Consider the following 23,081-nt stretch of genomic DNA (forward strand, 5'->3'; position numbering starts at 1 on the left):
TGTCAAGCTTGCTTAGCTTTTATTTCTATGGCTCAGGGTTTTATGAGAAACAAGAAAACCTGACTAGAGTACAGTTCACTGTATTGTGTGAATCTAGAAAATGGTTTGTCGGGGCTGTGAAAGGAGCTGCTATTTCTTCTTCTTTTTTTAGCTTTTTTCCCCCTCCAGTTACACATTTGTTAACATCCCTTTGGGGCAGGATTTCTCAACCAGGGTTCCACGAGAGGTCACTAGGGGTTCCCTGGGAGATCATGAATTATTTTAAAAATTATTTCAAATTTGGGCAACTTCATATGAAAGAGGTAAGTTTCATTCTTTATCTTCAGTTTAAGGACACTGTCAGTGCATCTATACAGGCCTACCCATGAAATGAATATAATAATTTTGTAACTTCTGGCCTGAAGGTGCAGGGGTTCCCGGAGGCCTGAAAAGTATCTCAAGGGTTCCTCCAGGGCCTGAAGGTTGAGAAAGGCTGCTTTGGAGCCTCCCTGGCTGCCCATTCTCCCTGATGCTTCTTGGGAAGAATTCCCACTCTGTCTCATCTCTCGGGATTTAATAGAAATGTGGTGAAGCCAGAGAGGCTGCTGGAGAAAAGATTTCACAGTAAAATGCAGGGTATTCAGACAGTCCTCTTGGCCCTCTTCTCATTTAATATGTCCAAGCATGCCCTACTCCAATTGTGCAAATTTCTCCAAAATCATCTTCTCCTCTGGAAGAAACATTGAGGGCAAACCCTTCTTACGTTAAACCGAATGAGACCGGTAGCAAACAGCACAGAGCACTAGGACATGTGCTTACATCTACACACACCAGTGGATGTTTGAACTGATCACCCAACAGTTGAAACATCCACAGCATTGGGAAGATGAACAAATCTGGGTATTGAGTAGGGGGTAGGAAAAACACTTTTGGTGTGAAACACACACACACACACACACACACACGTGATGGTTCAAGATCATTTTAGTTTCTTGCCCCCCAAAAGACCCTAGTCAGACATTTCAACCTTAGCAGCAGGTCAAATATACTGTTTCTTTTCGCTAGAGGGGGAAAAATATTTTGTCTCTGGGAAGCAGAGAGGAATATTTATTTAACTAGGTCGTTGGTTGTTGGGGTGGGGGCACATGTTTGCTTCTCCTCAATCTGGATTCCATTCAGTCAGTTACCACTCCAATTAACTAACAATTATTTAACATTAACACTAATTACAGATGCCAGTTAAGCGCCTACAGATGTCAACTGTTAGCTTTTGTACCTAATCACTCAATGAAATGGAGAAAGTTCAACAAACATCAATTAGCTAAGCAATTAGTCGGAGTTAGAAAAGTGCATGTTATCATGTGTGAGCTGATTCGATTTATTTTATTTTGGCAGTAAAAGGCACATTGGCTGACAAGCCGCCCGACACGGCTGCGATAAGATAAAGCCAGGCTGTTAGGGCTGTTTGCACAAGGGCAAGCTTCTCCTTTGGCTGCAGGGTGGAAATGACATGACCTGCTGAAGGTATTTGGGGAGGGGGTGGCGGGGTGGGGACAGGAATTCTTGCACTGCAATATCGCTCTGCTCAACACTGTGCAAGAAAGCGAGTGTGTGCATGCACACATTTATATATATATATATGACAAAAAATGTTCCAAACTTTAATCCGTTTTTTAAATCAAGGTTATTTAGCTGCAAACAACAAGCCTCTCCTGAACCTATTTAAACCTGCGGGGGGGGGGGGCTGGTTATTCCATCTAAGATGTTATGAGAAATTTGTCCTGGTGTACGATAAAAGCTACTTCAAAAACTACCCATGTGTGCCAAATGCCATTGTCAAGAGTCCTTTGTTTCACTGCTGGAACCCCCTCCAGAACGTCCAGAGGCCAAAGAGGATTCTGTGCACATGCAAAAGCCTTTTCCAGACACTTCTACAGTAAGAGCTACTGATGCAAATCACTTTGTCACAATGCTTCAATGACTGTGTTCCTTTGGGAGCACAAAGTGATTTGTTGAGGCAAAACACTACTACCGATGTCTTGTGGACAAGTACTGTATTTGGGGACAAGGCAAGGGACACAGGGAGAAGTTATATCGAATAGATGAGTGGGATGCTTTAGCAGATCCAAGCCTTCTATGCAGAGCAGGGGTTCTCTTCCCAGAATTATGCAAAGTAGCATCCTGGTGTTTTTATTTACTTTTATTCTTAAGGGGCTAAGTGTAACATTTTAGAGTTACCCTCAGTCTGGTGTTGGGACCACAACTCCCCAAATGCCATTGACAATGGTGGCAAGAAATTCTGAGTTTTCATTCAAGACATCAGAAAGACCTCAGAATAGGGAAGGTTGGTAGGAACTCAGCGACTAAAGACTTTTGTGTGTAGGTGTAAGCACATGTTCGCGCGCACTCATGTACACACATATAATCCAACCTGGCCTAGGTTTTCCCTCCAAATGATGAACACTGGTCCTCCATAGAAACTGAAAAGCACACAAAATGACAACTCTTACTAAGTGGAACATAAAAAAAAAAAGCTTTGTCTTCTACTTCAATTTATCATCAGGATTCTAATTATGAAGGGTGGTTTTTGCTAGGCAGGGGGATGGACACGGAACTGGGGGATACTGAATTATTACTGTCTTTAAAACTTTGCAAGATGCACATTTACTGCTGCTGAAAGAAAAAAAAATACCTATGAGATTTATTATATTATTCTTTCTTTGCTTTAGTCCCTTCCTCTTCCCTTTCCCTTCCTCCCTCCCCCCCTCCTTCCTTCCTTCCACCATTTTAGATTCTAGCCAAAGATCAGGGCTTATTCATTCCTGATTACTTGCAGGCCATTTCCAGCTGAAGGATGGAATAAAAATAAATATTGGCTACTTGCCCCTGAAGATGGAGGCACTCCTGTTAGCTATTGTGGCTACTGGTCACCAATGGTGGGTATGTCAAATCCTTCTTTACTTACAAGCAGCTCTGCAATTCTGAGACAGAAGCATCCTTTACTGATACTAATGCTAGGCCTAAATGACCTTTCAAAATCCTCCACCCAACTGTGGGCAGAGACTCCGCGTGGACTTCTCCCAATTTCTCCAGGAGGAGGAAGACTCCTCCAAGATTTTTGCAAGGTCAGGGCTTCCCCCCCAATGATAAGAGTACTGTTGTACTGACATAGCCCCAAAGGAAAAACTCCTCCTTCATCTCTTTGCTAGGAGATGAATGGAAGTGTGGGAAACCAGAGACAGTACAGATTGATAGAGTGAAGAAGGTACAGTGGAAGGCAGGACATTCAAAACTGACCTTTGCCAATTTGTAATTCAATAAACACAAGAACATCACAAGCAAAGGAGGGGGACAAATTACGAAAGCGGAGTTGCACCAATACGACACAAGCACCATCTCCTTTGTACATGTGTGGTGATGTTGCACACACTTATGAAAATGGCCGAGCTTGTGTCAATGGCACAACATTGATTTTGTCTTTTGATGACCACCATGGATCCTGTGATGCCTCTCATCATAGCCCACCCATTAACATTCACTCCTTTTCTTCTTGAAAAGAAAGTTCAAAACATTCTCTTCCAAACTGAATGAGAATTTGTTTTTAAATGCTGAAGAATTTCTCTCCTTGTTTATTTTCTGCTGCTAGTTGACTAATGTAAGAAGAAGCAAAGAAGACTGGGAAATCCACATGAGCTTCTTGTAATGTGGACTTGGAATGAAGAGAACAACCTTTCTTTTGAAGAATTCCCATGCTCCCAGTTGCACACTAGGACTCTAAATGAGGCGCATGAGAAATTGCCATCTGGATGCACCCTGATTATTATTTTTCTAAACAAAATAAATAAATAAATGAACTGGGCTTTCAGAGTGTTTATACATTGTGCAGACAAGGAGACAATCTGGTGCTGATAAGCCTTTTCTGAGAAACTCAAATAAAGCTTAATCTCTTAAACAAACACAGCAGTCAGAACAGATAAAAATTATGCATTAGTAAATATTACCATTTTGCTAGCTGGCAGTAGATTAGTCTGACTTGGCTAAAATCAACAGCCTCAAATACTTAAGGAACCGGCTCAGAAATGCCATCATCCTCTTCTCACAAAATGTTAATTATTTCATTTAGTTTGATCAATAGCTTGGCACAGTCATACTACTTGCAGCTTAAACAAAAACCCTGCATGCAGAAAAACTCAAGATATCTGAAAGCTGAATTTCTATGCAATATAATTTTTTCATGGATACATCCACATTGTCTATCAAAGCTGCAATCCTATACACACTTGAATTAAGTCACTAAGGATTAGCAGGCTAGATTGGAGTTGGCTCACAACCAAAAAGCTGAGCCCTCAGCAGTAACTTCACAGAACTTCACAGAAATAAATATAAAATCAGCAATTTTATCAGAACAAGCATGAGCAATATCTACAATCCTGTCTCTAAGTGCTAATTCAGGTGCTTCTACAAACTGGTAGTATCAAAGAAATTAATTTGAATAAATGCTTTCTTGTTTGTTTCATAATTAAGACATCTTTTAATCAACCTTAAAAAGCAATTCCTGAACTTTCTCCTCTGTCCATGCCCTGCTTTAAATGAAAGTGAGAGGTCTTCATCATAAATTCAACCACAAATGGACAACCTATAATAATCCAGATCTAACTTCAAGTCCCTGCATCCCTCACCAATGGTCAAGCAGACTGTACCTGCTGAGAATAGTAATTCAGCAACATCAGGGGTGTTTTTGTGTTTGTGCATGCCAGTTACCTATCCACTTTCAACACATGAAAGATCAAAATCCTTTTTTTCCAGGATGAATCTTGGTGGCAAAGCTAGGCAACTTCAGGTGAATAAAATATGGACAATTTCCATATAGTGATGGTGAACTAGCTGTCTGAGCCTTCTTGTTCTTTTTGTGGAAAAATTCATCAATTTAAAGGACTTTATTCAAAAGGAAGGAACCAACAAAGGAAAGTGGACTAGTGCACCTAACTTTTAATTGAGAATATGACCCTGGATCTACCAAATCCATTTAGGCAATGCCAAAACTTGGATCTTAAAAACAGAAGATCTTAGGCAACTGGACCATCCAGCACAGAACTGTCCATGTTGACTAGCTGTGGTAGCTCCCCATAATTTTCCAGCCTTACCTGGAGGTGCCTGATTTGAGCTTTGCAATCTTCAGTATGCAAAGCAGGTTCTGCACCACTCAGCTACAAGTCCTCCAGGTGGACTTGTTGACAGCTTCACTGACAGTGGACTTCCTCCCCTTGTTCACCATTTGGTAGCTCACCATCTGCTTTTGACCGCACCTTTCATTTCAAAAGCAGTCTGGGTTGTGGCGTGGAGCTGAGTGAGAAAATTGCTGCTTAGGAAATAGAAGTCCAAAGTCCTTCTTGCTTGGGCAGTATGGAATGTGCCTATCTTTGGAACCTGATTAAGAGCATAATTGCATTTTAAATCAATAAAGGTGACATTTTAGGAAGGAGTGGGGTAACTTATCAATACCCTTCAAATAAGCAGAGCAAGGTTTAAGGGTGAATGCAAATACTGTCTTCCTAATCAAAATCTCCAAGTTAGTTGCTGTCCTTTGTATTGAGATAAATTTTGGTGCATTTTATCACTACAGAGGGTGATTCTTCTGTATTAAAACTAATGAGGAGGGGGAGATTCAGGACTGTTGTCATGGGGTAGGAGGGCACCAGGTCTCTTTTGTAAATGTATTCGATGCCCCATACCTGGCTGAGGAGCAATCACTGTAAACAAGTAGGCCATGGATAATCATTTAGTAATGTGGTTTTAAGCATAGTATTATAGAATCACAGAATCATAGAATCACAGGGATGGAAGTGTCAGCGGTTCAAGGTAAATCAGACTAGGAAACCAAAGTCATGCGGGTTTATACAGGTGGTCCTTGCTTAACAACCACTTGTTCAGCAACTGTTTGAACTTACAGTAGTTCTGAACAAGCGATACTTACAACTGGTCCTCAAAGTTCTGGCTGTGGCAGTGTCGCCACAGTCATCTGATTGCAATCTGGGTGCCTGGCATCTGGCTCACAATCACAACATTGCAGCATCCCGGGGTCACATGATCACTATTTGTGACCTTTCTGATTTCCTAAAAGCAAAGTCAGTGGGGTAGCTGGCAGGAGGTTGCAAATGATGACCATGTGACGTCCCCGCTTAACGACAACACGGGATTTGCTTAATAGCAAGTGCTGGAATTTCCATCGCTATGTGGCACGGTCATGTGACATTGCACTTCACAACCGCATCGCCTAGCAACGTAAATTCCAGTCCCACTTGCCATCGTTAACCAAGGACTACCTGCACTACTTTTATTATAAGGTTATAGTAACGGAATATTTCCAGTCTGAATGTGCCTGACTGTCCCTCCCTTTATCTTTGTGAGAACTAAGGAAGGTCTTGCCTGAGACGCTTACTCAAATTACATTCCTGCCCCAGAATCAAATTTCTTTTATCTGACTGTTGTCTTGATAGAGGCTTTTCCTCAAGGTCATTCCTTCTACCCATTACAGAAAGGGACCTTGGAGGTCTTCTAGTCCAACCTCATGCCCAGGCAGGAATCCCCAGGCCACCCCAGACACATGTACGTCCAACCTTTGTTTGAAAACCTCCAGTGATGGAAGACCCATGACTCCAGGAAGCAGGCTCTTCCAGAGTTTCTTCCAATTTCTCTGTTTTCTTACATATATATCCCGGTTATACGTTGTTATACATCCATTTGCGTTTTGGCTGCTTCTCAACAACTTTCCTCTCCATGAATATTTCCCAGGGTGGTGGTGGTGTCTGAATCAGCAAAATGGTGGGCACAATTTTAACTCCACCTCTTTTGTAGGTGTGCAATGTCAAAGCATCTAGAAAAGAGGAAGAACTTCAAGCTGAACATCATTCAGGCTCCTTGCGGGTACCACTGCTACTTCCCTTCTTCCTATCCCCCAAGAAAACTTCTGGTGACAGGCCCCAGAAGAAATATATCCAATCTCTCTTTTAAGACCTCCAGAGAAGGGGAACATGTTATTTCATGAAGCAACCTATTCCATTGCTTGGCAGCTCTTGACTCTCAAGAAATTCCTCTTAATACCTAACCTGAATCTACTTCCTTGGAGTTTCAACTCATTAGTTCTGACCCAATTCTCCAGGGCAACAGTCCCTTTAATTGTTCTTCCTAGAACCTGGTTTCTAATCCCCTCACCATCTTGGTACCACTCCTCTGAATTCACTCCAAATTGTCCTTTTCAGACTGTGGCACCCAGGACTGGACACAACATTCCTCGTGGGAGGAAGGTAGAGTGAGACAATTACCACTCATGATATGGACTCTATGCTCCAATTAATACATTCCAAAATAGTATCTGTCCAATGCTCAACCTATAATTATCTAAAACAACCAGACTCTTTTCATACGTATTGCTCTCATGCCAGGTGTCCTGTACCCCTCTCCCTTTTTTTTTAAAATTCGTTCAATTGTGTCTGATTCTCAGAGAATGCCTGGACAAGTCCCTGCAGTTTTCTTGGTAAGATTTTCAGAAGTGGTTTGCCATTGCCTTCGTCTTCCCAGGGCTGAGAGGGAGTGACTGTCCTAACAGCCAGGAACCACGCTGAGACAAGGAACTGGTCTCTAATGTTTTATTGCTTGTACATAACAGGAATCCTAACAAACTGAAGAAGCGTGGGAAAAACCCAGCCATATAAACCCCAAAGGCTAAGGCGGTCCCGATCTGTGTCTCTTTGAATGGCTGCCCAATTCCCCAGTGCTACGCATGCGCTTAACAGTCTGGATGGGAGCCCCCTGCTGGCCATCCTCACTCATGACAGTGACTAGCCCAAGGTCAGCTGGCTTTGTGCCTAATGCGGGATCAGAACTCTCGGTCTCCCGGTTTCTAGCCTGGTGCCTTAACCACTACACCAAACTGGCTCTCCCTATACTTGCTCTTTTCCCCCCAAAATGCAGGACTTTCTCTCTGTCAACTAGGGGCACGGGGTGTTTAATAAATTGTGCAAATGCAGCCTGCTTGATTTGCAGTTCAAGGCAACAATTTATAGTTCAATGAACTGTGCAAAACAAGAAAATGTGTTAACTCAGTAATCAATTCAAGCATTTTGTGTATAGAGAACCACTGATATTAGAAGCTATACTAAGGCACTCTTACGTGGGCTGCTAAAATCTGGATAAATAATACATGGCTGCAAAGAGGGTTTTCAGAATTTGTTGGCAATTTTAGCGGGAGAGATATGATAGTCCCAGCTATGCTCAATCCTTTCTTCTATCCAGTGGACTTCTGTATCACAGCAAGGTTCCCCCCCAAAAAACAGCAGGAATCTAACACAATCCTTTTGTCTTGAAACAAAAGTCAAAAAACACATGGTGTTTCTACTCTGTTCTCTAGCCACAGATTACATTATAAAATCACAGGATCATAAAACTGAAGAATTGGAAGAGACCGCATAGGTCATTTAGTCCAGTCCTCTACAGTGTGCAGGAAAACCAGTTCAACCATCCGTGACAGAGAGAGAGGCTCTGCCTCTTAAAAACTTCCAGAGATGGAGATCCCTCAACCTCCATAGATAGATGGTTGCACTGTTATACCGATCTTACCAGTAGGAAGTTTCTCCTTAAAAAAAAAAATCAAAGCAGCTACAACTTTGACCCATTCTTTCTGTGGCCATGGAAAATAGTTCTTGACTATTTTTCCTATAGCTTCTCTTTAAGTAGCCAAACACAGCTATCATGGCTACCAAACATAAACCACAGATTCCTTCCTGCTCACTAATTCTGAAAGTTAACTTATGGAACACAGGTAGTCGAGTTACGATGGCAATTAGGACCGGAATTTCCATCCCTAACTGATGCAATCGTAAAGCGCAACTGCATCGCTTAGTGACGGCAATCCCTGCAGTCCCAATTGCCGTTGTTAACTGAATCACCATGGTCATTAGGCGAGGACCTCCTTGGAACTTCCTGCCGGCTTCCAACAACCAAAGTCAGTGGAGAAGCCGGCAGGAAGTTGCAAGTCGCAGGGGACTCACAGGCGGGTAAGTGGCTGCTGCTGGGGTGGGGGGGATGTGGGGTTGCGCTGGTGGCTGGACCGGCATGGCATGTGCATAGAGAGGCTTGGGGGGACTGCTACTGGGTGGAGGAGGGAGCAAGGGGGTGCGTGGGGGAGGCACAGCAAGGCTCAAGGAGGGTACTTAGTGGTGCAAAAGTGGCAAGAAGGTGCAGCAAGGCTCAGGGTGCACAGGGGTGCAAGGGAGGTGCAGCAAGGCTCAAGGAGGGTGCTTAGGGGTGCAAAGGTGGCAAGAAGGTGCAGCAAGGCTCAGGGTGCACAGGGGTGCAAGGGAGGTGCAGCAAGGCTCAAGGAGGGTGCTTAGGGGTGCAAAGGTGGCAAGAAGGTGCAGCAAGGCTCCAACCAAGTACAAGCTAGGCAAAAAATGCAGCAGTTTAGTTTAGTTTAGTTTAGTTTATTTTCTATCCCGCCTTTATTATTTTTACAAATAACTCAAGGCAGCGAACATACCTAATGCTCCTTCCTCCTCCTATTTTGACTCATTTGCTGTAGAGAACACATGCCTCTTGCCAGCACAGTCACAAAATTGTGTGATATATGGATGGGATAGGGCGAAATTCTCAGTCTCCATTCTACTTAGGAATCCAGAAAACATTTTTATGGTTGAACAGACTTTTGTCCAATTAGGTCAGAGATGCACAATTTGAAATCCAAGGGCTGCATATGACACCCAGATTGTTGTTCTTCATGTAATACAAAGGGAACATTATTAAATAGATATGACTGGAAAGTAACCATATTTTTACTTAATTTGCTTCATATTTAATGTAAACAGCATGAAATCTATTATTTCATTTGATTCACAACACATCACTCAAAAACTAAGTGCAGTCCTCCAACTTTGGGGGTTGGACCAAATGATTTCTAGGTCCCTTCCAACCTTTATACTCCATAATTCTGTGAAAGGTGTGATTTCATGATCCAGGCCAATACTGTTGACTGAGATACGAAGTAGCTCTGCAGGGTTTTAGACAGAGAAAAACAGAGCCCACCAGTTTCTACTCAAGTCTTTTCCATTGGTGTCTGCCAAGCACCAACTGTGATCTTCATGTAGAGGTCCTTCCTGTCATCTGCTCCCTATAATCAGAGATGGAGCTTGGCCATTCTGTATACCAACCATGTGTCTAAGCTGGGGTATAGAAGGCCCCGGCATGTGACCTTTGTCATAATCAAGGTTTCTCTGACCTTCACAAAACCTTTGCTACCCGCCACTGCCTCAAGGTAGTACATCTCAAGTTACATATAAAAGAAATTAACTCCCAGTCCCATACCACCTGAACCTTTGTAACCAGCAGTAATTCTTACAAGCCCTGACTGGCAGTATGTTTGGCTAAGGATTTCAGGCTTTCAAATTTCAGGCTTTTTACAACAGTGCCGTTGCTAAGGTGTCTGGGCTCAGCTGCTGTTCCAGGAGTATTTGGCATCGTAAAGCTCTACCACAGAGCTCTCAAGTTTCTCCGCCCCCGCCCCCACTCCCCAGCAGCCTTCACAGTTCTCAAAAGGCCAACAAATCCAGGACTCTCTCTTTGATGGTACAAAGAAGTTGCCAACAAAACTCTGCTGTGAGTCCATCTGGCAATTCCCAAGGGATTTTGAGGGAGGGGGTGGGAGGGCTCAACTGGCCCTTTTCCAGAAACAATGGAACTCAGTGGAGAATGGAGATGGTTGGTTAAAGTAAAGAGAGAGGAAGTTCATAATGGATGCCTGGCTGTGAAGCTGTAGCTGAAAGAAAGCTTTTGTGAAACAGATGGAGGCAGCAACCATTTGCTGGGTTCTGAGGTCCAGCTGAAACGTTTATGAACATGCTTCACACTGAGTCAAATCAATGGACCATTTAACTCCACGTTGCCCACACTGACTGAAAGCAATGCTCCAGTTCTTCCTAGCCCAATCTGGAGATGCTGGTGATGGAAGGAGGACTTCTGCAAGCAACTCATGTGCTCTACAACTTAGCTATGATGCTCTCCTAGAGGCTTTCAGTCAATCATATATCAAACATTGTCCTATTTTCTTTCCCACTTTTCCCCCTTGTCTTTCTTTGGCAAAGAAAATTGGATGGTAGTTTCCCATTCCAGGTACCTACCAAGGCCAGATCTGCAAAACTTCAGCCATAGACCTGGGACAACTTTCCCAACATGACCTTCACTGGAATAGTGAAAAGAAAGTGCTATTATTTGATAACAACATGGATTAGAAGGAGCCAATAACTTCATTTCTTAAATGTAAACACCTATAGGACAATATATATAAAGGCTTTGCAGTATTTGATAGCTATCCATAGCTTTTGGCCATGAAATCTTCATGGAACCTCTACGTTCTGAGGCAGTGAATGTAACTTGTTAGGGCTCAAAGGCAGAAGCCCATTCACAGTCTTCCTGGGAACACTTGGCTAATCACAACAGGAAACAGGATGATAAGACAGTTCAGTCAAGCGCCTGTATTTGCAGGATGTCATCTTGGAGGCTATACATAATGATCAGCTTACACTGTGGAAATGTAGTGCGTGGCTACATGATATCCCTTTTAATCCAAACAGCCAGACAGTCAATATTAAAGCTAATTAGATCTCTACATACTATGGCAATATACATCATTCTTTGTAGCCCAGGCCACAAATGTAGTATACGTAGCCTTTTAGTACACATAGCCTCAGTGACCCAAGAGAGTTGCGTCTCACACATATATCTCCTGGTTACCCTTTAGTCAAGATAAGTCAAGAAGCCTTCTTCCCACCCATGTGAGTGTGATCACCATTTACTTCTTTTCTCAAAGCAATTTCTATTTTAATGAATAGTGGGAAGAAAATGTACCAGGAAGAATACACCAGCACCTCAAATAACTAGCATTTGCTTCCAGCGGGAACCATCTTTGTCTAAAGATAGGACCAGCCTAGGAAAAGGTATTCCACTGCCTACAAGGGCAAAAATATTATTTCTGTGCAATGCAAAATTCCCTAACTTGCAAACAGATTAGGCATCTTACTAACAGCAGCAAAAGGATTCATAAAGTTTACATGAACTTTCTGTAAACACATCTAAACATTTAAAAGCCCCAACAGAAACCCCCTTACCCAAGAGGAAACTTCATCATAATACAACAGACTGAACATCTCAGCCAGCGGAGAATGGAGCTGTCAGTCGAAGAGGCTACTTTCTACTTACGCATTTAAATTGCAGAAGCTTTTCTTGCACTTAACTGTCGGCAATGTTGAAAAGTGTTTATTTCAGTTATGGCCGATACACTGCACTTGAACTCAATTATACCCCGGGGAGGGGAGGGGAGGGAAGGATGTCATGAATTTGACAAGCACCAGCTTTCCATGGGAAAATGTGGATTCATACAGACCTGCATAGCAATTGTGGAATTTGTTACAGGACTCCATGCAACAGACATAATTGGATTAATACTAGCAATTGATTTGACACCCATTATCTTTGGAGCTGCAAATTACTTTGGCCAGACGATATATGATACATGATGAATAGCAGAAACATCCTCATCCTCATCATCATCGAAAGAGGAATTATGATCAAATGCATCTATAAACTCTTTTTAATGTACTGTATATGCTCAAACTACTGGCTAGGGAATTTACTGACCCAAGTTTTCTTACATAAAGGACAGTGCAACTATACCCACACAACACATTCCATCTAATTAGTGAATTTACAGGGGGTGGGGTGGGCAGGGGGCTCAGTACACTGAACCATAAACTAAAACAGGCTGGTTCTGCACAACAGTGAGTAATAAAGGAAACTGAACCAAGATTAACATCAGTTAAACTTAGCATATTGTATGAATGCAGCCATTTAGATCTTTATCTGCCTTGGTTAAGCATGTTGTGTAAACACACTGAACAAGAAGTATGACACTTTATGGCTATGTTCACACCACTTGCTTAATGGGTCTATTATGAACTTAAGGGGTGCCTTCATACAATAGTCTAAGCTTGCTTGGTGTTAACCTTACTTGGACTTCTCTTGTGGTTACTAAGTTGCAAGAAACCAGCCTTTTGCTCACCTAATACAATTATCTAGCTGAAAAAAGACAACGTTGGAAGTCTCTCAATAAAATTGATTTACCAAGAGACTGAGAACTGTGCCTTCAAATTATGGGCAATTATTCAGCAAATATGTATGTATTAATTTATAAATAAATGTATTGATTAAATAAATTTAATTAATTAGTAAAGTTTTCAGTTATTTAAAAATGTGGATACCACCCACTCGAAAGACTCTGGGCTGTTTATAACAGTGGCATGCCATGAACTGTTCCCCAACCAACAAGCAAACCAATCCCAATAAAAACACAGTAATAAAAACGGAAAAACAAAGAAAAATTCATGTCTATCGAAACACAACCTATGACCACCATTAATGCTTAAATGCTTGATGGAATGGGATATTTTTAACAGCCTTATGAAATGCTAGCAAATTGGAGGGAGAGGTGAACCTCAGGGAGCAATCTGTTTCTTAATGTGGGGGTTACCACCAAGTACTGCCTGCAGGCACATATCTTCTTCATCTCATGTGGGATTGGGACCTTCAGTAACCCTTCCCAGGATGAATGCAGAGGACAGGCAAAATCTGAGAGAGAGAAAGTTCTGAAGAAATACAAAGCGGAGCTTAAGAACAGAGCAAGATACTAGCTTACATGGTTTTAAAAGTAGATTAGATGAACTATGGAGGAGGAGGAGGAGGAGGAGGAGGAGGAGGAGGAGGAGGAACCACCTACTAACCATGGGATCTGAATGTTCACTGTTTCAAAGATGCCACTGAAGGTGAAAACAATAATCCAAGGCACCACTTATCAATGGTGTCTTCTCAAAGACCAGCCAGAAGCGCTGAATTGACCACTGCTGGAATCAGATGATCAAGTAGGGAGTGTCTGATTCAATACAACTACTCTTATTTTTGAAACATTTTTTAAAGTATAACATTATTACATTCTGGCAGGGTTTCTTTGAGAATATTTGTCATAAACAGTCCAGGGTGGCAAGGCAGCCAAGGAAAAGCAGAGATATGGATGATAAGATCTCCAAACAGCCAGGGCTAAACCCTTATTCTGAGCACCTTTCAAGTTAGCTATTTAAAAAAAGCAAGGAACCCAGAGACAGTTTTCTTCTACTCATCCCAGTTGGACAGAAGAGGGCCCTTCTAAAATTAGGCAGAATCCACACCCATTTTCTTCTAGAGGTTTAGGGCTGCTTACTCTCATCAACTGGCACAATAAAACACTAGAGATGAATGCCACCATTCATCAACTCTTGGCTGGAGACCACTGGCTGGAGACAATACCAGTTAAGTGGGTGAGTAGAGCAAAGCAGAGTCCTATACTGCTATGTTTTCACCAGAGGTAGGAAAACTATGGCCCTCCAACTGTTGCTGAACAGCAATTCCCAGTTATCTCTCTACTACTCACTCTGATTCGAGCTGCTACAAGATGGGGCGTAGCAACTTCCAGAGGGACACAGCCTTCATCTTCCAAAAAGGAGATATACGTTTAACTGATCAGTCAGAGACCAAAACAGAGGAACAGCCTGGAGCGTACTCCTACTAAATAATGAAGTTTAATTTACTTGTCTTAAACGAAGAGACGTACGTAAAGCACAACAAATGGCAAACTTCTGTGTGTGATGCAAATGGAAGGATGGTATGGTAGAAGAGAAAACGAAGTCCAGGAAGTGTTCTGCAGCTGTAGAGTCCTTGGTGCTCTCTGAGCTCGGTTGTTTGTTTGCAGACGTTTCATGACCCAACTGGGTAACATCCTCAGTGCTAGTGAGCAGGGTGGGTGGGTGGGTGGGGTTTGCTCCCTCACTAGCACTAGCACACTCACTAGCACTGAGGATGTTACTGCAAACAAACAACCAGCCCTGATCTACAGTGATTCTCTTCTTTTGTTCTGCATCTGCCTGGAAGCAATTGTCAGTATTAACATAGATTTGTTTTCTGATATTGTTGTTGTTGTTTATTCGTTTAGTCGCTTCCGACTCTTCGTGACTTCATGGACCAGCCCACGCCAGACCTTCCTGTCAGTCATCAACACCCCCAGCTCCCCCAGGGACAAGTCCATCACCTCTAGAATGTCATCCATCCACCTTGCCCTTGGTCGGCCCCTCTTCCTTTTGCCCTCCACTCTCCCTAGCATCAGCATCTTCTCCAGGGTGTCCTGTCTTCTCATTATGTGGCCAAAGTAGTTCAGTTTTGCCTTGAATATCATTCCCTCAAGTGAGCAGTCTGGCTTTATTTCCTGGAGGATGGACTGGTTTGATCTTCTGGCAGTCCAAGGCACTCTCAGAATTTTCCTCCAACACCACAGTTCCAAAGCATCGATCTTCCTTCTCTCAGCCTTCCTTATGGTCCAGCTCTCCCAGCCATATGTTACTACGGGGAACACCATTTCTTTAACTATGAGGACCTTTGTTGTCAGTTTTCTGATATTAAGCAGCAGGAATTTAAATCCTTTTCAACAGAACTCTTCCCTTCCAAGTTATTATTTTATTTTACTTTATTTTATCCTTTTATTCTTCTCTTCCCTTTCCCCGTCCCCTTCTCTTTCTCCTCTTTCCCACTAGAAAACAACAGTCTACTAGCTTTTGAAGCACCTGAATTCTACACTGATCCTTAGCTAGCTATTCACAATCTCCCCTGAAATTACCATATGGCCCCAAGATTCTCAGGAGGGCAGGAAAAAAACTGCAGCCCATTGGGATGGAAATCAGGGGGCAGAAGCATGATCCGCCATCGACTCAAACAACAAAACAAAACAAAACAAACCGCTTATGTGCCGACAGCTTCCCAAGCAAAGGGAAAGAAAACCCTCTGTTGACTTTGGGCAACACAAAAGAAACCCTTAAGCTTTTCATGGGAATGAAACCCTGCAGCCAAGGAGAAGAAAGGGGTCCCTGTCAAGTGAAGGCTATTCACAACCAAATGGATGCCACCAATCAAACCAAGTAAGTAAACAAACTAAGAAGGTTGGAAAGGGTGTTTTGGTAAAAGGAAGAGGGGGCAGAGAAGAAGAGATGTCTACTTTCAATCGATCAGTGTCTATTACTTGTATGTGTTTGAAGACCTTCTTCTCTTTTATCAATGAGTCCCTGTTGGGAATCTTGGGTCTCCAGATTGGCTCCCATGTCGATTTGATCTCCTTGAAAGATGAAAGGGTTGTCAACGCAGCTTCCAAAGGAAACATTTGCCCCATATATAAGGGGTGGCTATATGACTTCACCCCACGTAGCTGTTCACTCCCAACCGTGCCTTGCCTGATTTTGACCTCAACATAAGGAGAAATGTATTAGTGTCCATCAACAGAAGAATACCACTTCAGCATTTCTCTTTCCACACCCACTTTTAAAAAAAGAAGAAATTAAAAATTTAAAAAATAGCAATAAGGCAGGGAGCGGGAAATCCCACAGTGGGGAACTTCAAAGAGATGCTAATGCGTAAAGCAGGACTTGTGCTCTACTATCACAATTAAAAATAGATATAATTCAATATACATCAAAGCCTTTTGGAAGAAGCGGTATAATTCCCAAGGGCTAACAGGACTAATGAGCAGGCTTCACATAGATCTTGACTCTATTTCTGAAGTGAGGGAGGAAGAGATGGGAGGAAAGAAATGGGAAAATTATCCATCACAAATGCAGGGCTTCCCTTCTCCCGGTCCAGCAATTTAATCACTACGCCGCACTGGATCTTGGGCTGAGAGAGAGGGACTGACTCAAAGTTTCATAGCTGGAGATTTCATAGCTGGTCCATGGTCTTCACCACTACAAACAGGTTGACCATATTCTGTATTTAGCCACCTAGGATGAATTGTACTTCCAGAGACAGAGGACTTTATAAAATCAGAAAACGAACTATCCATGTTAAGGGTCCAGGCCAAGCACTAAGTAATACTCCGTAATTTGACTTCATTAGTTAATCCACAATGAGCTGCCAAAATTCCTCTCCTGCTTTGTGCATGGAAATACTGTAATTCTTCTGACTTCTGTTCTTGTTCCAAGTCAAATTGGCCACTTAATTTAGGAATTCTGTATTTACGGGGGGAGGGGGGATAATTTTCTTAATAATAATAAAAAGTGGGTTTGAATGAAAAGAATCTTTGTCGTGAATGTGTGAACTGATACCAACAGCATCTCACATATGAGTTGCAACTACATCTTGAAGTTGACCTTGGGCCAGTCCCCCTCTCTCAGCCCAAGAGCCAATCAGGCGTGGTATGAGAGTTCTAGTCCCGCCTTAGGCACGAAAGCCGGCTGGGTGACCTTGGGCCGGTCCCTCTCTCTCAGCCCAAGAGCCAATCAGGCGTGGTATGAGAGTTCTAGTCCCGCCTTAGGTATGAAAGCCGGCTGGGTGACCTTGGGCCAGTCCCTCTCAGCCCAACCCACCTCACAGGGTTGTTGTTGTGGGGAAAATAGGAGGAGGAAGGAGTATTAGGTATGTTCGCCGCCTTGAGTTATTTATAAAAATAATAAAGGCGGGATAATAGATGAATGAATGAATGAATGAATGAATGAATGAAACACTGGACTGATTTGGGGATTCACTTGTTCCCCATATCCTTGCCCACTGAAGAGGTCCAGAGAGCCTGAAAGCTTGCCAATTCTTTTGTGATGATTTGGTTGATCCTAATGAAAGGATTATCCACCTGTGGATTTTATGCTTACAACAAGAGTCCATAACCTCTCCCATGCATTCTGGGAGTTAAGTCCACACATTTGAAAGTGGCCAAGGTTGAGAAACACTGTTTTAGATGGTCACAGAACCATCCAGCATTGGGGTAAAAAAACAAAATGGTCAGCCTAAATTTAATGTTCTTTCTGGTCACATCAGACTGCACTACCTTTCTCTCAAAGGGTGACCCAACAATCCCAGGGTTGTCTAGTTTCTTTACAAAATGCCCAATCTTTCTTCTAATCTTTGCCGTATCTAGATTTTAAAAAGCCAACTTATCAGCTGTGTTTGGTCAGCAGTCCCATGGAGATCCGGATAGTCCCAACCCTGTTAGCCTTTCACAAGGCTCTGAAGACCTGGTTGTTTCCTCTGCTGAGGTTTCTGTAATTTGGATGTGTTGTTTACTTCATACATCGTGGCTCATCGTTGTAGTTATTGTTTTAATCCCTGTACGCTGTCCAGAGTCACTGTTGTGAGGTGGACGGCCATATTATTCAAATAATAAATATACTCCAGTTAAGACCAAATTGGGGTTGAATCATTTGTCATTGGCAGGGTTCAGGCACTGACTTAGCACGGTCACAATATATGCCGTAACATAGTTTATGTGTTTCAACACTGCATGAGAAGACAGCAATTACGGTACGTGAACTTCAGGCCTGCAAACTTCAGGCCTGGATCTCGGATAACCACACACTGAAGAGAAGCTCATTTTTCAGATCTTAAGGCAGATGAGTGCCAATGTGGCAGATCTTCCACATTCCATAATTTGGAGAACAAGAGGCAAGAAAGTGAGCAGATATCCCCACTGCTAAACCACAAGTACAACCTTATGCTCTGAAGACTGACTGCAGCCAGCTCACAAATCCTCATATCCAGTAACTCTTACAACAATCATGTCAGTGATGTTAATTATGGGAAAATCGCTGACCATCACTTGTAATACCAAAACACCTCCAAAAGAAATTTGAAATAAATGCCGAAGTATCCTGAGAATGAGGAAGAACAACAGAAGCCTCTTTTGCCAGGGGACAAAAGTTTTTAGGAATTGAAAAGCAAATTCCAGCACATGTTAAAGGAAAATATCAAAGTAACTAATGAGCCTTTGAAATAAAGGCAATTGAGAATCATACTCCATGACTCTGTCCTGCACCACATTAAACCACGAGTTCGTTTAACCCAGTTGTCAAAGGTAAGGCAAAGACGTATATAGGATGCTCGGTTTCCTACTGAAGTTCAAGGGAGCCCAGTTCACATAGTGGTTAAGCTGTTGAACTGGCACCAGAGAGATCCAAGTTGACATCCCACCTCAGTCACAGAAGGTAACTTGGGGTCAGTTGGTCTCAAGAGAGGCCCAGTTTGGTATAATGGTTGAAGACACCAGGTTATTAATCAGGAAACCATGAGTTCTAGTCTTGCCTTAGGCACAAAAACCGGCTGAGCAATTTTGGGCCAATCCCTCTCTCTCAGCCCTAGGAAGAAGGCAGGGGAAACCACTTCTGAAAATCTTCCCAAGAAAACAGCATAGACTTGTCTATGTAGCTGCCAGAGGTCAAGACTGACTTGAATGCACCAGGAAAAAAAAAAACACCTCTCTCTCAGGAAAACTTACCGGTTGTTAGGGGAAGTGAAGGACAAAATGCTCTGTACTCTGTCATGCATAATGGAAAGAAAAGTGGGATATAAATCTAACGAACAAATAAGAGTTGCTTATGCCCCAGGTTCAGTACCTGCAGCCATGAAGTGGCCCCACAGCATTTCCAGTAGGTGCTTCCAAAATTGTTAAGAAGATAGAAGAGGGAAATTATCAAATACTGGAGGAGTAATTAAAGCAACTGAATTTAATTAAACCTTAATTAAATTCAAATGGAATTCAAATGGAATTTTATTCCTATATTACCTAGGCATGTTGTATTCATACAACACTCTTTAGCCAGTTACTGAATTAACCCATAATCTGGGTTTGCACAATACAACAAACCATGCATTAGTCACAGACTGCTTCTTGGGCAACTTCCTGATATGTGGGTTTCACTCTCAGAATTCCCCAACCCAAAGGGCCACTGCTGAGAATTCTGGGAATTAAAGTCCATACTGGAAGTTGCCGAGGCTGCAAAACATGGCACTAGCCAAACAGGGTGGGTTCATGCAACAGACTAAGCCATAAAACATACACACACACTCACAAAACACTGAACCAAGATTAATGCTAATCAAGTTTAGGATCTGCTAGTTCTTCATCTGGCCCTGTTCACTTTATTGTATGAACACAGAACCTTAGAATTAGAAAGGGCCAATTTTAAGCCACTGAGTTTAACTTCCTCTTCAGGATAAAACAGGGTCATCTGCAAGATGAAGTAAAAAAAAAAATCAAGATGGCCACAACTGTACAATGAAAACCCCACCTCTTTTCCAAAGGTATCACATGCACAACCCATGTAGAAAAAGGGGCAGAGTGTCCATCACACAGTTGCAGCTGCCATGTTGAATTTTTGGATGCCCCGGGGTCTGATCAATGGGAATAGAACAGAACAGTTCCTACCCATGGTCATTAATGTCTGCATGTGACCAAAAAGCCAAGCTGGGCCTCACCCAGAACAGGTGCCTATCCCTCACATAAGAGATGCCTGCATGAGGAAAAACAGTGCAAAAACCTGTTACTGTTGTTCTTCAGGAGGTCTTGTCTATTCTGAATGACAATAACCCTCCACAGTGTCAAACAGCCAACCAAGGGTCTTTCCAACTTCTGGCAGCTGGATTTGGCCAAACACAGCACCAGCATTCTGGGCTGCAATTTCCCAGTTTTTTCCCTATCTTTTCAGGTTTTTAGGAAGGAGTGGATTAATAATTCCTTTTAGGTTTTAAGCAAAGTAGGTGGTAGGAATAAGCCAACCTTGGATGTTCTTGTCAACTAAGCAGGGTCAGGCCTGACTAGTTCTTGGCTGAGAGTCTACCAGAAAATCCCAGAATTGTAGGCTGGACTGGGAAGTTGAAAGCTCATCCCAGGCATTCAGCTTAACTCAAAAGTGTTTGGACTTTTTTTAAACGTTAAAAAGTCAGAATGGCATTTTTCTTCATTCGGTTGATTCATTTTTGGTTAAATACTGCCAGGAATTTAAGTCGCCCTCAGACTTCAAAGACAGTGCCAGAGGGGGCCTCAGGACCTTCAAAACAGGTTCATGGCCCACCCTTTTTTTCAATAAAAGCTAAATGCTGACTCCGATTCCTCTCAAGGCAGACAGACTTTCAATCACTGATCAATCCTGCCCAAAAACTGTCTTTAGATTTCACAGGATGCCAAGTTTTTCTATAAATAGTCTGCTTAACCAAACAGGAACTTAATTATAAGTGGCTCAGTGAAGCAGAAGTGGTAGAAAATAAAGGCTAAATGAAGATAACCTGAATCTTAAAAATTGCCCATGTTTGATGAGGATCTTCTCAGTTTTCCATCTCAGTACCCACTGAGTATACACACACACACACACTCCCATTATACAGTGGTACACTTGAAATAACTTCTATTAATACATTGCTGCAAACCCCAGCTATGCTGTCTTGTTATAGCCATTAACCACACACCCACATTTATGGCAGCCTGGAAGGAATTAATGAAATCAAGCATATGTTAAACAGGATTGTTGCATAGTTTTATTGGCTTTTTAAAAGCAGCTCCCACAGATAGGATTCCATGCATAATCCTCACTAAATGAACCCTAAATGGCATTCATCAGTAAGTTCCTGGCATACAACTGAGTTCTTCATAATTGTGTACTCGTCACACAGCCAGATGGAAAATAACGCTGAAACATTTCAAAATATGGGTACTTAAATTCATTTAGATCTGGCAAATCAGATATCACTGAGTAATATTTATGATCTTTTTTCCCCCCCTTTTAAAGCATAGCTTCTCTTCACTGGGTTTCAGAATAACAAACAACATCCTAAAAAGTGGAAGAAATGTCCAACTACAAAGACAGGATTTATGAAGATTATGAAGTGTGATGGAGGTAGCGCAAGAAATGGAACTGTGGGAAGAAGTGTGTAAACTTACCTTTGTTTGTGACTGTGTTGAACAACTTTTCTGAACTGGCATCAGAGGCCTAAAAATAATAATAAAGCAAAAAACAAAAATACGTTAAACTCTTAAACCAACTATGGAACAGCACAAAGAAAACAAATATTGTTAATTCCATGGAATATACAGACCAGAAAATGTTATCCTTCTAAGTCACAGACAGAAAAAGATCTGGGGAGGACCAACAGCAGGGATGTGTGGTTGGAAACAAAAGATGAACATCTATGATGTTCAAATCGTCCATGCCCAGAAGATGGTGCTATTCGGCTGTGCTGGAATATCCTGTTGTCTATACATATAGCTATGTTACGTTTTTCATTTTGGAAAGAGGGGAAGAAATTGTGTAGAAATGCTTTTGTGCGTTTTTTTTTTCCTTTTTTTTATCATTCTTCCACTGTATTTAAATTATAAGCACCTTATAGATGTTGATCATTTGTCATGCGTCGAACTCCAAAGGAGCTGCAGGACAGTAGTAGTGGTTGGTTATATCCCAACCAGACCTCAAGAAAGCATATACACTGAATTATCTGTTTGCACAATGGCCTTGCTAAGTAGGCTGCAGGGAACTTCTTCACAGCTCAGATTCAACTCAAAGTTTTTTGACTTGATAGTGTCCCAGCTCACAAGTATCCAGACCACCAGATTTCTGTCGTGCTACTTTCTTCCTCTGATCCCTCTTAAAACGCAGGTGTTTTCAGAGCCTCCACAAGTGACATCTATATGAACATTTTTCCATTATTTAATGGTTGGATCATACCAAGTCACAGATCGGAGCCGCTATTTTAATTACACAATCATCTCAGCAAAATGCAAGTCCTTTCCCTTCAAGTTTACTATTATTTATATTTATTTAAGAGAAACCTATCTAAGATATCACTTTCTTATGCCAAATCGAAAATAAAATGGATCACACAGGACTTCTGCAGCCATTACAGGATTTTCCTTAATTTGGTAGTTGAATCCTCTCCTATCTTCACAAATCCGACTCCCAACCTTCTCTCATAAAGTTCTCAAGAGGCAATATTTCAAACCCGCAACCCAATCTGAGTAAAGCCCATTTTCAAGTGAGCAAAAGTATGCCAGCCAACTTAGCACATCTTCTGATTTTTAGGCCAAACCTTATCTGTTAAAATGTAGAGAAACTGAACAGATAACATCCTCCACCCGTACCACATCTTGCAGTTTGCTGTGTGCCTTTTGCTGTATCAGAAGGGTCACAAAAGCCAGATGTTTGAGTTTGCTTCAGCAGTACACAGCCAACATA

General features: G+C 42.2%; 1 protein-coding gene across 3 annotated transcripts in view; it reads right to left on the reverse strand.

Annotated features, from left to right (window-relative positions):
- AUTS2 (activator of transcription and developmental regulator AUTS2) overlaps window positions 1-23,081 on the reverse strand; it is a 93,216-nt gene that overhangs the window by 64,390 nt on the left and 5,745 nt on the right. For 2 of the 3 annotated variants that reach the window (XM_063297389.1, XM_063297406.1), the window contains exon 1: window positions 21,794-21,838. The gene's annotated coding sequence lies outside the window, so the exon portion shown is untranslated. Of the gene's footprint in view, window positions 1-21,793; window positions 21,843-23,081 lie in introns of those variants that run through there. The other variant, XM_063297397.1, reaches the window with a different exon arrangement.

The sequence above is a fragment of the Candoia aspera genome, chromosome 1 (assembly GCF_035149785.1).
Source record: "Candoia aspera isolate rCanAsp1 chromosome 1, rCanAsp1.hap2, whole genome shotgun sequence".
NCBI lineage: Eukaryota > Metazoa > Chordata > Lepidosauria > Squamata > Boidae > Candoia > Candoia aspera.